Raw genomic sequence first — 16,154 nt, 5'->3', positions numbered from 1 at the left:
CATGTGAAAGATGATATTCACCGCTTTTTTTTTCCTCTCTCCAAGAAAGTAGCAATTTATGACCTCTGATGATGCTACCCTATACTTAATGGCTTTTATTTACTTTTCCCATTTAAAAATTAAATGCTGGACAAGGGAACTGCCTACCAAAACCTTGTGCACCATATATCAAATATGAAAGATCATTATCGATATTATTTCCCACAGTCTACTAAATATCAGGCTTTAATTTCATGTAATCCCACCACAACTAAAGCCCTGGTGTGCTCATGACAAGCACATGAGCCAGGGGCTCCAGGGAAGTGCTTCAAACACCAATAGAGCTTCTGCCAGCAGGTCCTTCATCRAATCAGTGCAGCAAGGTGACTTCAAAACGTTAAGATAGGAGTCGCTGGGTTCAAATTAGCCTTTCTCTTTGTTGAACTTTAGTTTAATAAAGACAGAAAGGCAGATTTTCAACTGTTTTTACCTGAAACTGTTAGCAAAGCACACATTCTGTCACCATGAAGTGTGGCTGCTTGGTTGAAGCACGATAGTCTGCAGTTAAACCTGTAAGACAATCATAYAGATCCCATATATTTTTTTCTGGATAAGGATGTAACAAGGCAAACATTGGGCTTCTAGTTCAAAGAAGCTTGCGATATACAGAAAGGAAACAGAAGTAGTTTTTCAGTCAGATCACCCACAACATCCAAAATAACAAGTCCTATCCACTCTGACAAAATAGCACATAATAGAACTAAAACTGGGCTGAGAAAAAGAGTCTGTTAAGCTTCCTTTTCCTCTGAGAGTGGATGCCTATTTTTAACATTCAGAGCTGAAGTTACATACGCCCCATCGAAGCCTGCCTGCCTCAGCCAGTTGAGAAAAGCCGCCTGCAAGGCATTAATAATTTATTTGATTTAGTTTAGTTGGCATGCTCCAAACTGACCATGCTCTCCTGCGAGGAAAGAGAGAGGGGCTGTTTCAGAAGGAGCTTTCCTCCTTCGCTGGGTGTTTTTTCCTTAYTGGCAATGAAAACTGTTCATAGGCAGTTTTGATGAAAAAAGGTCTCCCTACAGTACCAGAGTAGAAAAAGCACTGCCAATAGTAAGACAAAATTTCCCTGTCAACCATAATCTACCAGTCCAGCTTGTTTCTGATGAAGGCAGACAGTTCTGCGAGTTCCTTGATAGCTGTTTTGAGAAGCTGACCCTGGCATGGGAAGAATAACAAAGACCTTCAGCTGCCAGCTATAGCTTCACATCACAAACGAGACCAGTCTCTCTTTGCATATAGTGTTAAAGCGAAGCAAAACTTAGATGCAACTCACACACAACACACTCTTCTGCTTTTTATCCTGATGTGAGCAGTGTGCAGCTTCAAAAGGAAAGTCTCTTGCCTTGCCACGCTGACACTCCATTACCTCTTTAGCAAACATACATCCTGTGTTAAGTCAATTCATTTCACTTTAAAATATTTTCTAGAAAATGGGAATGGATTAAAACACCAGCTGCCTCTAGGTTTATTCACTGTATCRATTGCTCTGGAGGCGAGCAGAAATAATTATTCTGAAATGGCTCCTTCTCAAGTGTGAACATGGAGGGGGCTAAATGTATTCAAAGCAGTGAATATCTACAGCTAAAAGTGGAAAGAGATGCAACCATGAATGAATAAGAAGGAAAGTATGAAAAAGACTGAGGTCTGCAACAGCAATTTGCGATGGCTGTGACAGCATGAACAAGAAGCTGAGAATACACTACATTAGTGAAGATTGCTCTTCTGACAAAGGGAATAGYCCACAGAAAGACAGAGACGATCCCTTCCGTGAGATGCGTTTGGCAGAGGAAGAATAAATCTCTAAGAGGATCCCTAAGGGACTGCCATACAGTGAACATTTACTAACACCACCTTGGACACAAAAGAGCCTCCTCTCACCCAGCCATGGCTGCCTGGGGTCCCTGGGGTCATGCAGGTCCTGACCACATGGTTTCAAATGGCTACCAAGATTGGCCAGTGCCTCTGACCACTGGTGGCCTTCAAGGACTCCTACTGAGGAGGACATTTCCGCAGGTCTGACAAGTCCATCTGAAGGCAATACAGCTGGTAGCACTCAGGGCATAGGMCCCTTCACCAGCTCATTCAAAGACCACGCAAAGCCAGGATTAACACAACCAACATGGCCAGGGTCCATCCGACACCACAGCCTCACTTCCTATTGGAGAAGGGCCCAGTGTCCTCAAAAGTAACATGAAGCATGACTTACTGCCTAAAAAGATTTGTCCCCATTTAGTAGCAACATTAGGTTTCACTAGGTTTTTGGATGAAYAGTCCATAGTTTTGGGTAAAAAGTCTGACAAGACTTCCACAATTGTACACTCAAGAGTCTTATAAAAGGTATGTCAAAAACTCAGAAAGGTAGATTATAATCCATAGACATTAATTTCCCAAGCACCGATGGATGCAGAGATCCACGAGGGAAAGGCCACAAAACCTGACAACACATCTCCACAGGAAAACACATGGTTTGAGGCCCCTATTTCGCAGGGAAGTGTTGCACCTTGGGCATAACTGAGGAATTTCCATGCTTTCTGGTCTGTGCTTAGTTCTTTCAAAGTTTTGTGTTTTAAAGCTTAACCAGTYGAGTCATGAATTGTGCTCCTTCAGCAGGAATTGTTTGGTGAATTTTCATTTGCATGAAATAAAAATGTAAGGACTTCATGCTCATTAAAAAAACAACACCCTTACATGACCCTCTCATGGACAATGTCATTTCACCACCGTTCAGTATTTTAAGTCTTTTCTATATAGAAGCTGAGTAGATCTTCAAATATTACAGAAAGAGCATTAGAAAGCACCTTTATAAAAATSTCTTAGAAATTGATGACCATTTGTCTTTCCTAGTTGTTATTCTGGCCCATGATAATACAGAGCCTTTAGGTACTGCTGAATCAAACACAGAATGGATTGGAAATATTTGCTCACCCACACAGAGTAGGAGGCCTTTTCAGAAAATTCAGCATTTAACTAGAGTGCTSATTTTCCTACTCTCCGTAACTGTTTGTGCTGTTTTAATGGAAARGGGTGCAGCCATTTCTGTCAAATTCACATTTGCGATCACTTGAATGTTCCAGAAAAAATAAGCCACAGAAGGGGCTCTCTTTAATGAGCTTATCAAATAAGTTAGCCAGGGGTGAGGCACTTAAATGCGTTGGAACAAAACCATATAGGACTTCAGCTCTAAGAAAAGGAAGACCAATCCAGAGGTCCTATAAACTTTCTGGCAACATTTCCCCTTGGAAATGCAGCACAGATGAGTGCCATGTCATAAAGACATCACCTCGACCATGGCACTTCTTACCACAGGTGCTTGGGTCTGTGCTGCTCTCCCACCATTCACTAGCCACAGTTTAGCTTGTTTCCTTGGATGGGAAAGGTTGTCTTTCGAGTGACATAATTTTCAAATGAATTATCCTTCATATTCTGGTAAACTGAGAACTAGCAGAAGCAAAAGTAGTACTGAAATCGTATTACCATAGGAATAAGAAGAAAAACAGAAACACCTCTCCCTTATGCAAAGCTTCCACACATTGACTATGAATCTCCTTTTGGAAGGAGATCTAAATGAGGCAAAGTAAGGAAGGATAAGCTCATTTTCTGCCACATGCAGAGCAATGCTCTATCTCCTCCATTTTCCCCATCCCTAATGATTCCCCTTAGCTGTACCTGAAGGAGGAATTCCTGGCCACTCAAGCAATTATCATAAGACTCTTTAGCAAGAATCCCTAGTAATAGCGTTTACAAAGCCCACTTGATCACTGATCATCCTAATCCCAGCAGTGCTTTTCCCTYCAAGAGAGCTACTTAATTCAGTGCATGCAACAGAAGCTCCAAGTCAGGGTGATGGTAGTTGTTTAGAAAAACCTGACAGCAAATTCTGTCTTAAATACCAGAAGGACCATGTACTTGCTGTGACCTTTTAGTGCTAAGCGGGGATGAGGGACAAGAATGCATTTCAAAGACCTGCCAGAAAAGGTGCAAGTGGGAGAGAGTTGGCATTCCCCAGCATTGCTCTCCTGAGAGGAAGCATAACTCAGGTGAGCAGCTAGCAAGGCACGAGTGCTGAGCAGCTCTCAGAAGATGCCTTTTAAAAGCAGTTCATCTCATTTTTGTCACCATAAATTTCTAACCAGGTGGGAAGCCCTTGAAATRGTAGCAAATGCTTAAATCACTAGACAATTTTCATTTGATGGCTCTGACACATTAGGCATGGTTCTTCATACTCTTTGCAACTCTTACCAGCCTTTACAGCTGCAAAATGCAACCACAGCTGCATGAGATCTTCTTATACAGAAAGAAATTACTCCATCAGGTGGAAAGAAATGCAGAATTGTATCCAGGATGCTTCACTGAGCTCGATACAACTTATATTCACAAAGAGATACCCATAGAAGTTTCAATTAAAAAAAAGAAAAAAAGAAATATTTAATTACTTGGGCTAGTATATGCTCAGAGTTAGAAATCCTGTGCTCCTATTCACTTTGATTGAGTGCACTTCTTAGATTGACTGTGCACTATGTTATAGTTCTTACTCATTCCTAAAATGAACATTGGTAGTCAATTAAGAGATCCATGATTACAATCTCAGCAAAAGTCCTTTTTCATAAAGAGAAAGACGCAAAGCAAGTGACTGAAGTATGAAATGGTCAATGCTACAGCAGACAATGAGCTGACCAARCTCACAGCTAACACCTTCGGTTCATCCAGGTGTCCTAGGACACATTCCATAAAATAAAGTTTGACTGGCAGTAAAGCCAAAAGCAGGGCCATGCCAGCACCAGAACCTCCAGCCTTTCTGCTTTGGGGAAAACTGCTCTACATAAACAGTCAGAGTGTGCAAACTGCACCCTCTCTGTATTGAATTTCRTCGGTTTTAGCACTATAAGAAAACAATACATTTGCAAAACATTTTTAAGGCATATGTTTGTCCAGCTTTTGCACAGATGTATCCAAGGATTCTAGTTCTTAGCACAAAACTACAGAGCTGAAGAGTGGCCAGAGCTGAAGTTTCACATATGTCAGCAAGAATATTAATAAAGCTGAGGAGTAGCTGGAGCTTATTTGCAGGAAACCTCCTTGTAGGTCAGGCTGTCCTCCGATATGGTTGAATAAGAGATTCACAACAAGACACAGCTAAATACACTGAAAATACAGCCAGTTCTCATCAGWTTTCATCTCATTAGGACAGAGAAGSCAAATAAAGAAGTACAATTTGCCAGCTGACCCCAACTGAATCTGGGAGATGTCACATACCTCATCTGCTCCCTGTGTTCATTTGCTTCTTCACTTTCTCACTGCTCTTATAACAGACTGACACGTAGCTCACACTGTTGCCAAAACACGGTCATATTTATGTGCAAGATTCATTTATTGAGAAAATAAACTTACAGCTCACACTAAGGGACTTATCTTGCTTTTATGCTCACAGTTCAAGCTTCTGAATTTTGCTGCTTCTTACAACTTCCAATATATAGAGAGGCCCATATTAAAAAGTTGCCTGGCACAAAGCCTGCATCATTTTCCCACTCTTGGATACCAAATGCTTTTGCTTTTCRCATCTTTTTCCAGCATCTCAGAGCACGCGGCCCAGCAGCCATCTGCAGAGCATTTTCTCCCCCCAGTTTCCAATTATTTTGCTTTCTAAAGCACAGTTAGTCTAACGCTGAGCTGAAATTCCCAAGAGACTCTGCAGCACTCTGGCAATTTGACTATTTCTAGCTGAGCTTCTTTCTTCTTTTGTGTTATTATTCCAATCGGCCAAACATCAGTGGTGACGTGCAACTTCACAACTCCCGGACAAAGCCATGTACAGTCCTGCTGCCAACCTCCTTCAGGTGTGAGGAATAAATTGTGTTCTCCAGTACCAAAACATCTCATTAAACCTGACAAAAAACTCTCCATCCAAAAGCTTTTATTTTTTTTTAATAGTTCTCTGCATGAAAGCAGGATTTCCCAAAAGGAGAACAGCACAGTTTTGAAATCCACAGTAATAGTGAAGACAGTCCTAAGGATCAGACAGGCAGACTGAACATCTATGTTAACACTCAGCCATTCCGATTTTGAGGCATTATAGAAGCTATTTTATTCTTCAGACATTTCCCAGTGAAATAGGGAGCTGGCTTCCTTCCTATAGCTGCCTCCGTTGCTCAGCCCAGTCCAGCAAAAGGAGATAAGGAAAGGTGAACTTGKTTTTCTTATGAGAAGCAAAAGTTAATATTTGAGGATGAGAAAACATTCCATTTTATTTTAATCACCTTCATTCTCTGCTTCTGGACTTTCTAGTTAAAACTAAGACTGAAATTATAGTATATCACACTTTCAAAAGGCCATTTGCACAGAAATTACCAGTTGTGAACACCCATGTAGAGCCATGTATATGTGGATAGAGCTCCTAAAATGCTTTATACTATCTCAAGAAGGAAACGACAACTCCAGCTCTTGCTGCATCTCAAGCACAATAAACCTTGGATCCATGCACAGATGTGACAACACCATCCACAACAAGGCTACAGCTATGAAAATTAGGCTGCAGGTTCCTGACCAACTTAAACTAATCACAGCACAGCTAACTACCAAGGTTAGAGCTTGCCTTGCATGCCTCCCTGTTCCTAGCAGGAGGCTCCCACAGTTTGGCAGTGACCTGTTTGACTGAAAGGCACTGTCACCATGTCAAGACCATCACTTCCCACAGCCCTAAGTTAGAGCACAGAGTAAATATACTTCATTCYTAAGAGCCAACTTGTCATGGACGTCAGCAGAGCCTCTAGTTTTCCAGGAGCTAACATGTCCGCATTGCGGTGTTAGTGCAGAATATTTCTTTTTGCAATCCCCCCAAGAGTTACACTGATCAATAAATTCATCTCTCTGCCATCACTCATCTTTTCGCACTCTTATTTCTATGACAGGGCAAGGAAAACACAAAGCAGGTCATTACAACAGCAAAACAAGGAAATGCTCATCAGGAGGGASTCCAACTGCACAGGCCATATTGCCTGCGAAACCCTCCTCTGATTTCTAAACATCTTTCATAATATTCTTTTCAATTTATTTGGTGTACAGCTGGTGTACTTGTCTGGATACTTTTGTCCTGCCTTTTGTTTATCCAGATTTGTGGTTGGGGCTTGATTTTTTTTTTTTTTTTTTTTTAAATCCCATGGGTTTACAAATTTAGTTCAATTCCTGCCTTTTTGTGACACCATTGCAAGCACTGAGGAAAGGGCTGCAGCTGTGCTCAAGAAAATGATCAAATGAGCAAAACCACTAATGAGCCTCCCTTCCCAAAGCCTGAGAAACACTGAGAAACCCCAACCTCCCCTCATATCACAGCATCATGAGGAGGGTCACAGCCTGAACCTRCTGCAGGGCACCAGCAGTTCGGGACCTCCTCCGCTCCACCAGCACTGATGGGCAGAAGGGAGAAATAAACTTGGAAGTGTGGGAGCTTAAATCCACCACCGATCTGGACAGACAATAAAACCAAAATCAATCCTTTGCCCATCCTACCTCCCAGCTAAAATGARAATGTGTTTGAAAGGACACATCCTGCTGTAGTAGTTGCTTCTCTGTTGATTTAACTCACTTGCATCTATTAAAGTTTGTACTGTACTTTAGCTAGATATTTTTCCTGTTCACTTCAGTCTTTTTCCAGTACAAACTCCTCTGGCTGCAGACTGAAAGCTGCTTGCAAAGATGTGAAAAAGCATTAAACAGCAGCASTAAGCATTAAACACGTAGCTAATCTCTACAGGGAATGTGATGTGCATGTGTTGTGTCAGCTAAGCAGTCTCAGAAACAGAGGCTCTGCCTAGCCTGGATCTTTAATTGCAACACTGTGGTGATTGTGTCGATCCCATTTATATTATGGAGTGATTCACTGGTCAGCTAGTAAGCACATTTTCTTCATTTCTATGGACAAAGACAGACAGAAATTGTAGAAACCTCTAATTCACCACAAAGATGTCTTCAAGTTCCTCGTCAGTCTGAGAGTGCTGAAGCACTAGGCATCGTGTTCGGGGGCCCCTTTAGCTTCATATAATGCAAAAACACATTTGTTTTCTTTCAATTGCCTGCAACAAGGTCTTCATTCATTCCTGTATTTATGATCTACCATTTATTTTCCCCTTAATTTTTAAAGCTCAGTCTTTCCTATTTCTTTGCTTTCACAAAGGCAATGCAGAAAATCCCCCAAGACTCAAAGAATTTCTATGCTGAAGTGTAAAATGACATCACAAGTGGATACCAGCAGTAGACAACTATTTTGAACATGAAATGTAATATATATAAAGATGCACAAGAGCGCACTCCCAGTGCGCAAGGGAGCCTTTGCATAGCTACACTACACAGCCTACAAGGATGTGGCTTTCAGCTCCTCTGAGCAATTTAGCAGATTGCCCAGATGCCTTGAAGTGCTGCAACTTCAGTAATGTAGTATTTCATTCAGTAGTATTTTCATTTTCTTTGGGTGCCACAAAACCCATCCTTGCTCAGATTAAAAAGACACTGGAGCCATCTGAAGATGGAAGCTTTAAGATGTTCTATTGTACCATTCAAGAGGAACCCGTAACCAATGATTAGATCTTAAAAGGACAACTCCACATACTCCAGTATTGACTGGGTTTCAATTAAGTTGCAACATGTGCCTTGAAGCACCAGGTCTATTACTTTTTAAGGTAACTCTTGGAAGGTGAATTTATTGCACCATTAGCCACACTTCCTCCCTTGCTCTCTCATCACCCTTTGCATGACAAGTGCTGCTACAGACAGATGAAAGTATAAAATGCCTACAACRTTTGCATTTCTTAAACCTTTTTTGTTGTTGTTGTTTGTTTTGAAGTTGGCCAATTTACAAGGAATGGGAAAATACAAGGACAACTTAGGCAAAAGGGTCATGTTTACAATAAATATCAATTCAGGCTCACCCCTCAACCAAAATTCAGAAATGGTTTGATAATCTAGTGCACCAGTCACTGACATATATATAATTTATTTACAGACAAGTGCCATGTGCTGGAATTTAAYTTCCAATTCCAATACATCTGAAACCTGAGAGCATTTTCATTTCCACAGGTGAATATTAGTTAGGTGCAGCTCCATATCAATTCATGAATGACTATAAAAGAGTGACTATTCAATGAGTGACTATAAAAAAAATCCCTGCCTGCAAACTATGCACTAGTTCTTTTGGTGTTCTCCCGTAATCTCATAAACTTTCATTATTATACTTCACATGATTTTGRGCACAAGATCTGCTAGCTTTATCTAACTCAAAATATATAAATGACCTGCAGCTTCATCTTTTCATGGCTTCATTTAATGCCTCCAGAGCTTTCAGCAGTGCCCAGCYCATGAAAACATTAATCACACATTTTCATCTACATAACATTAAAGCTGAAAGACATTTTTCCTATTCTCCTACCATCTAYTGTTGCCTCTTCTACCTCAGCTCATAGAAGTCAATGAAATCACATTGACCATTTATGAAGCACTTCTTCCCTTCCCCCTCCTCTTTTTTTTTTTTTAAATCTTAGATCCACAGGAGACAAAAATCAGAGTATGACTGCAGTGTTTGTAGATCTCTRATGTACCTTTTGCCCATTTTCTTATGTATTATTTATAATTAGATCATAATTCTTGCTATGGAACTGCTTTTTAAGATGCAAATTCAGATATGAAACCCTTTTCAGGTGCTATGAATTTAATTGTGTAGTTGTGACCCCATCCCCAGCCAAGGCTTTCATCTGGATTATTTTAAGAGGCATCTTCTTCACACCTATATAAGTACAAAATTACAGAACATGTAAAATCTTTCCCCTCACAGGTGAATATCTCAGACTGCACCCAAAGGAGAGGGAAATGTCACAAAATATCTTAGAAAATTTCTGTGACTGAATCCAGCCTCAAGACTGAAACCTCCTYGTGAAGACCCAGTCTACTCTCCTACCTAGAAGCTACATCACTTCTATCTAGTGTAAAATAATCAAGTGTTTATCCAGGAGCCCTTCCAAATTTCCAGAGCAAGGAGATTCTACAGCTTATTACAACACTTCATCAGTATTTCCTAAAGTCTAATCTAAGTCGTTGCTTCCACACAGTTGCTTCCCTACTCTCCCTTTTGAAATAAACCCACTGTCAAGCATGGTGCTTGAACACAAATCCATCCAGAAACGGAAACCAACCTGTGTCCAAAGCTTAATCCTTCCCTTCTATTTATTAGTGTTTAGAGAGAACAATTATTCCTGGGAATTAAAAATACTTATTCACGAGGAACTCACCTGTTCACCTAGTGGCTGCACTCCTCAGGTGAAACTAATCTGGGCTTTGCCTGAAGTTCAATAAAATCCTTTTACTATCTCAAAATCACTCCTGTCTACACTTTGTGGTTTCAACCTGGAAAATAYGCAAAGAATTAACATGCTTATACCTCCCAAGTCTTGCTTCTATAATATCAAGCCTAAAAAGCAAACTGAATGCATTTAAAATTATAACACTTTAGCTTCTCAGTCTAAAATACTGCGAGATGTTTTTGTGTGAAGCAGAAAGGAAAGAAGCATCAGAAACTGATACACAAGATGTTCCAATTTAACTGCTATTATAGAGAAGAAAAGTAGATTGACTGTTTGAATAAAATAAGCATCTTGCAAGCAGCTTGCTCATAGCATATGAAATATTGCAGGAATGAACAGACAAAACAAGAAAAGTCAGAGTGAAGTTGACAAGCTTTACAATTTAAAACTTGTAAAAATTTTAACTTTTAAAAGCAAGTAGTTTTCTGGGGACTACTTTTTGTTCAAACAGCTGTTAGTATTTGGCAAATAAGTTTACAGAGTTCAGAATATGAGAAAAGTTATTTATGACAGAAAGTGCAAAATATCATACCRTTTTATTTTGCAAGAAAGAGGCAGACTATGGCAGTATATATTTTCAGTCCTTAATTAAAGGGGAGAAAAAAAAAGCACAAAAAGCCCCAAGTCAAAATCATTATAAAGATTTGGAGGAAAAAAAGCTAAATCAAATCTCTTGTAATTCTCTAAGGACTTAAATTAAGTGCATAGCAAAATGGGCAATTAACCATATAAGTATAGATATCGTCACTACTTTTAATTAAATGTTACTCTCAAAAGTCACAATCTTCTTGGAAACTTCAGGCACAGTTTTCTCATGGGGGGGGAAAAAACCCAAAATAGGATAAAAATATAGCTAAATGCAAAAATTTGCGCATTGGAGATGAAACGCAGACTCGATATATTGTGAGAAGTAGACAAATAAATTTTGCAAAAGCTAAAACATACTTTTTTTTTTCCTTCCAAAGAAGAGTCAAGTTGTGGTGTACTTGCAGGGCACTTCAAGAGAAAAAAACTGCAAGGTGCAGAACAACCTACATTCAGTGATGCCCGTTTCTTCWTTTTGAATGGAGTAAGAGGTCCACGCAAACATTTTAGAGGCCTAGCAAGGTCTTGGAGCCCAGGAACTGAGTGTGCCATCTCCAAGAGATGATATTTGGGTATGAAGGATGAGTCCCAAAGTGAGAACAGGAGCATTTGTGGATGCAGCTGTGGGACAGGAACCCTGCAACACTGACTCCCAGGTTGGTCTGTGTGTGCACATACCCCTTTACACCTGCTGAAGCAGAAGCTCAAGGGAGAAGCTGGGCCTGCCATTAAGTCTGGGGACTGGTGAAACAGCATGAGTAAAGAAAGAATGGCTGATTTGTCTGTCCCTTTAGCTAGGTCCAAACCCAAATCCTGCCAAGGATTCAAAACACTTTGGATCAAATGTTTTCCATGTGACACAACTTGCAGATGYGGCTGGCACAGAAACACTCAGAGGAAGAAGTGCACTTGCTGGCCTAACTCAGGAGCACGGAGGAGYCCTCCCAGTGGAGATGCCTCRCTTCATTTGCAGCTGGAGGAATCTGGCAAAGTTTCCAAATCTTTGTGACTTCTTCAAACAGGAGCTTTGGAGTCTTAATTAAGAAACTTCTACTAGTTCCTACCTCACTTTTCTGGCTTTTTTTTTTTTTTTTTTAATTCCGTTGTGAGACAGAAATTACTTATTTCTAACCAAAATTGAAAAAGAACAAAGCTACCTTGTGAAAGAGACTTCGAAGTGAACATCCTTCACCTTGGATGAAAATAAGAAGTCTCATCCATCCAGTGAAAGAGCTTATTACAAGGAGATTTTGCATGGCTCTGCCTGCAGGATTCTGATCATAGCTTTAGAGAGCTGTTTGATCCTGTTGCACAAAGAGAGGCAATATATAAAACAGTAATTCAAAGCAGCTGAACAAGATGAGATGACCCAACTTTAAGCCTACTGTTGCTCATTTCATACCACTACATCTAGCAATAACTTATTCTGCACAAGGATGACATCTTAACACACTGCTGGATAAACATCCTATTAAGGCRTGTTCTCAAGAACTTTTGTAGGAGGGTTGTACATACCTGCCTGAGAATAAAACAAAATAGATTTTTAAATCCAGATGGATAGACTCAAGTCTTTTCTCCTTTGATACTTCCCTTATAGACATATATAGGCTCTCAACAACATGAGACAGTAACAACTGCCCAAACTTCCCTCATATCTTGGAATCAAGGCTAGATTTAGCCACATCCTCAGGCTCTACTTCCTTACCTTTTGCTAATGGCATGTCACCTGGCCTGAATGAATGCATTCCCCCTTCATTAACTCTTAATTACTACTTCTCCTTGAGCCATACAGGAGTGTTGTGAACTACGTATTATTAAAGTGCGCAAAGTATTTGGAAATTTGGGGGCAGAAAATACAGAACAATATATTGTACAATATATTATCTCTCTAGACATATCAACAACAAAAATGAAAAGTGAGTGATCAGTGAATTTGCTAACCCAGGAATTTCTGCAWCAGTGGTGACAAAAAACAAATAAGTAGGAATTTAAATGTGAATTCAAGTTAATTACAGTTAAAAGTCTTTTTGTCTAAACTACTACCCATAGCCTAGCCTGATAGAYGAAAACCCCTAAAATGTCCTGTAGTTGTTGGGCTCCTCGCACTTGGCTTGGTGGTCATTTCTCCTTTCCCTGAACCACACAAGCACCTGCTCCTTCTTGCTGCAGGGCAAATCAGCACTAAATGGTCACTGAACAGCACAAAGATTTCAGAGGAAGATCCATTTGGCTCAAGTGACATTAAACTACATATGACCCTTAGTAAACCTAATCTTCTCTTTTAGATCAATACAGTCAATACAGGTGTTAGACAAAAAAAGCAATTAAATTTGCTCTAATTCTGCACTTCATAATCACCCAAAAGCAGACCATCGGCTGGCCTACAAAAGCTCCTTTATTCTCATGAATCAAAAGAAATAATTGGTGATGTAATTCAGAGAGAAAAACACACTGATAATGGACATAACCTTTTCAGGAGTTATGAWCTGTAATGATTTCCTCCAGTGACTTAAATCACTGTCCTTACCCCTGCATTTCAGGAGGATACAGATGTATTTCTTCCTATCTTTTGTGCTCAACTATGAATTTTCTGGGATATTGAAGCAGTGAATGATATTGGCGTTATGGTCATCTACATCAATGATCTGTTGATCAAATGCAAATTCACTTTAACGTAGTTTTAAATATATAAACCTAGCAACATGGGACTTTTAAGAAGAGATTCTTCTCTGAGAAGTTGATAGTCATCTTTTTATATGTTTATGGAGTAGGTAGTAAAACACAGCATTGATCCAAATATAAAAAGTGTTGAAAGGATTGTATTCACACAATACAAATCATTCATTTGTATACAGCATCAGCCTCAGCAATGTGTTCGGAGGGCACACAGCTAAGAGAAAGGGTAAGAAAGGTCAAGAGCTAGTTCTGGTAAAGCTTTCAAAGGGAAACATAAGTCCCCAATATGCCGCACTGGAAAATCCCAAACAGATGCTGCCACAAGAGAAAAACACAGTTCTGTCTTACGATGTAGAGTTCTCATTAGTAATGGATACCTCTTAGCATCAATTCCATTTCTTCACCATTTAAAGTTTGACACAGCTTGCTCATTTTCAGCCGATATTTTTTTCCCTTGAGGAGCCCCAACACATTTGTCACGGTTCCTAGAACTTCTTTACTGGCGCTTGGCCCAGACAAGTTGTTATTGAACGCTTGCCTTTATTATTCCTGAACAAGACAGAGAACCGTTTTGACAATTCTGATAACCACCAAAAGTTGACTATTCCAAAGAATGCAAAAAACTCCCCATATTTTAAAGACTTAAAATTAAATTTCAAATTTACAAGCCACCAAATTGAGTTTAATAGGGACTTCTTAAAGGAAAAAATAAATCTTACACTGATTGTTTGCAGTGAGGATGTGAAATCTCTGCTCTTTTTCCACTGARGTGTTCTAATACTGTAAAAATTTCTAAGTTTTCTGCAGGAAGCAGTCACTGATGATGCATTTATGAGTTAGGCTATGTTACTAAAAACATCTTCCCAAGAAGAACTTTGTTCTAAACTTTGTCACCTGATGTGCCTCTCCTTATGTCAGCACTGTTTAGCTTAGGTAGTCTATTTCTCTAGTCTTTATCTATTAACAAAGTTTCACAAAGTAGGTAAAATCTCCCTCAACTTCCATTTTGTTCAGTTGCACAAGTTGCACACAGAAGATGCAATGCACAARACTGATAGGTGACATTACTGATCTCCAAGTACCACCATTTCTCCTCACCAAGGACTTGTCTATGCCAGAAAAGCCTGTCACGATAAGAAACATRTGGCTTTCTTCAGCACGCACTTTGAGACCTTATTGCTTCAAGCACAGGAGCACTCCAAACAACGTATGGGTACGGAGAAGATATGCTTTCTAGATGTGCTTAACACTGACTTAGTCTGCAAGAGTTTAATAAATGAGAAGTCTGGGTACAGTTTCGTCTGCCACAGCTCAAGAGTAATGCTCTGTTATGGTCCTGCCCTGAATTTTAAGACTTTCTAGAGCCTGATTTTGCAAATGCTTCTAAGTGACATTGCAACTACTGTGAACAGCATTAACAATCAAGGGCAAAACACCACAATCCTTGTGTTGGTCAAAGATGCTGAACAACAGCAATTTCAAACACTTTCCACCACTATAAACTGTCTCAATATCTTGTGTATTTTCTACCTCAGAAATTCTATCCCTTGTTATACTTTACCTGGGAAATTAAAGGGACCTCTGGAAACTGCTGGACTAAGGCCCATTCTCAAATCAATGTCAGCAAGAACAGGTTGCTCAGGGCTATGACCAGATGTATTTTGAGCATCCCCAAAACATGGTTACTAACCTCTGCTTTCTATAGGGGAAAAACTGCCTTTTGCCTAATTTCGTCTTCTTTATTTGCAATCTATACCCATAATCATTTTCTCTGTAAAGGTATAACTATCACTCAAAATCTGCCTTAATAAGAATTATTAGATAACCATAACATTTCCAGCTAGTCTCTGCTTTCTTGCTGTCCTCAGTCAATGAACTGAAGACATAATGTGCTCAAAAACACTTCTCAGGAGAGTGCGATTAGTGTATGATGGACAGTTAATAGCCAAAAAGAGAAACACACTCCTGTCAGAAGGTCTCCTGCACTATAAACTCCTAGCTTGCAGAATAGGTCCATCCTTCAAATCACYATGGATTACTAAGGTTTATTTCTCACAAATTTGTTCTCAAAATACCCAGCTCTTTTCTCTAGCTGTTTGTATAAATTCACAGTACAAAACTAGCTAGGCAYGTTGCATGATCTTGTTTCTAATGTACAAGCAAAAGCTATACACAAAAAGAGCATAAACAAGGTACCTTCTAGTTCATATATTTGGACTATCTTTTACACCAAAAGCTCTAGAAATCTCATGGTTCACAACATCTTCATTAACAATATGGCCCTTACCCAAGCACTCAGGATAATTGAGTTACAGCAACATCGTGTTATATAACAACCTCAAACTATAATTTTAATTCATGAAACCATTTCTCATTTGAGTCTCTTTCCCTTGGGGCAACTCCCTGTGATTCAGATGAGAGTAGAACTTAGCTTTGAATTCCTTTCCATGGGAGGAACTTAGGCTTTCTTTGCAAGTCTTCAGGGACAAAAAAAAAAAAAAAAAAAAAAAA

At 39.6% G+C, this 16,154-nt stretch overlaps 1 long non-coding RNA gene across 1 annotated transcript in view; it reads right to left on the bottom strand.

Moving 5' to 3' along the window:
* Nucleotides 1-473: 473 nt before the first annotated feature.
* LOC112949793 overlaps nucleotides 474-16,154 on the bottom strand; it is a 36,362-nt gene continuing 20,681 nt past the window's right edge. The window contains exon 3 of the long non-coding RNA XR_003249882.1: nucleotides 474-549. This is a non-coding gene — a long non-coding RNA (uncharacterized LOC112949793). The remainder of the gene's footprint in view (nucleotides 550-16,154) is intronic.

This window comes from Nothoprocta perdicaria, unplaced genomic scaffold, assembly GCF_003342845.1.
Source record: "Nothoprocta perdicaria isolate Ctin4 unplaced genomic scaffold, notPer1 scaffold_3, whole genome shotgun sequence".
Taxonomy (NCBI): Eukaryota; Metazoa; Chordata; class Aves; order Tinamiformes; family Tinamidae; genus Nothoprocta; species Nothoprocta perdicaria.
This window is presented reverse-complemented; position numbering and strand designations above follow the sequence as displayed.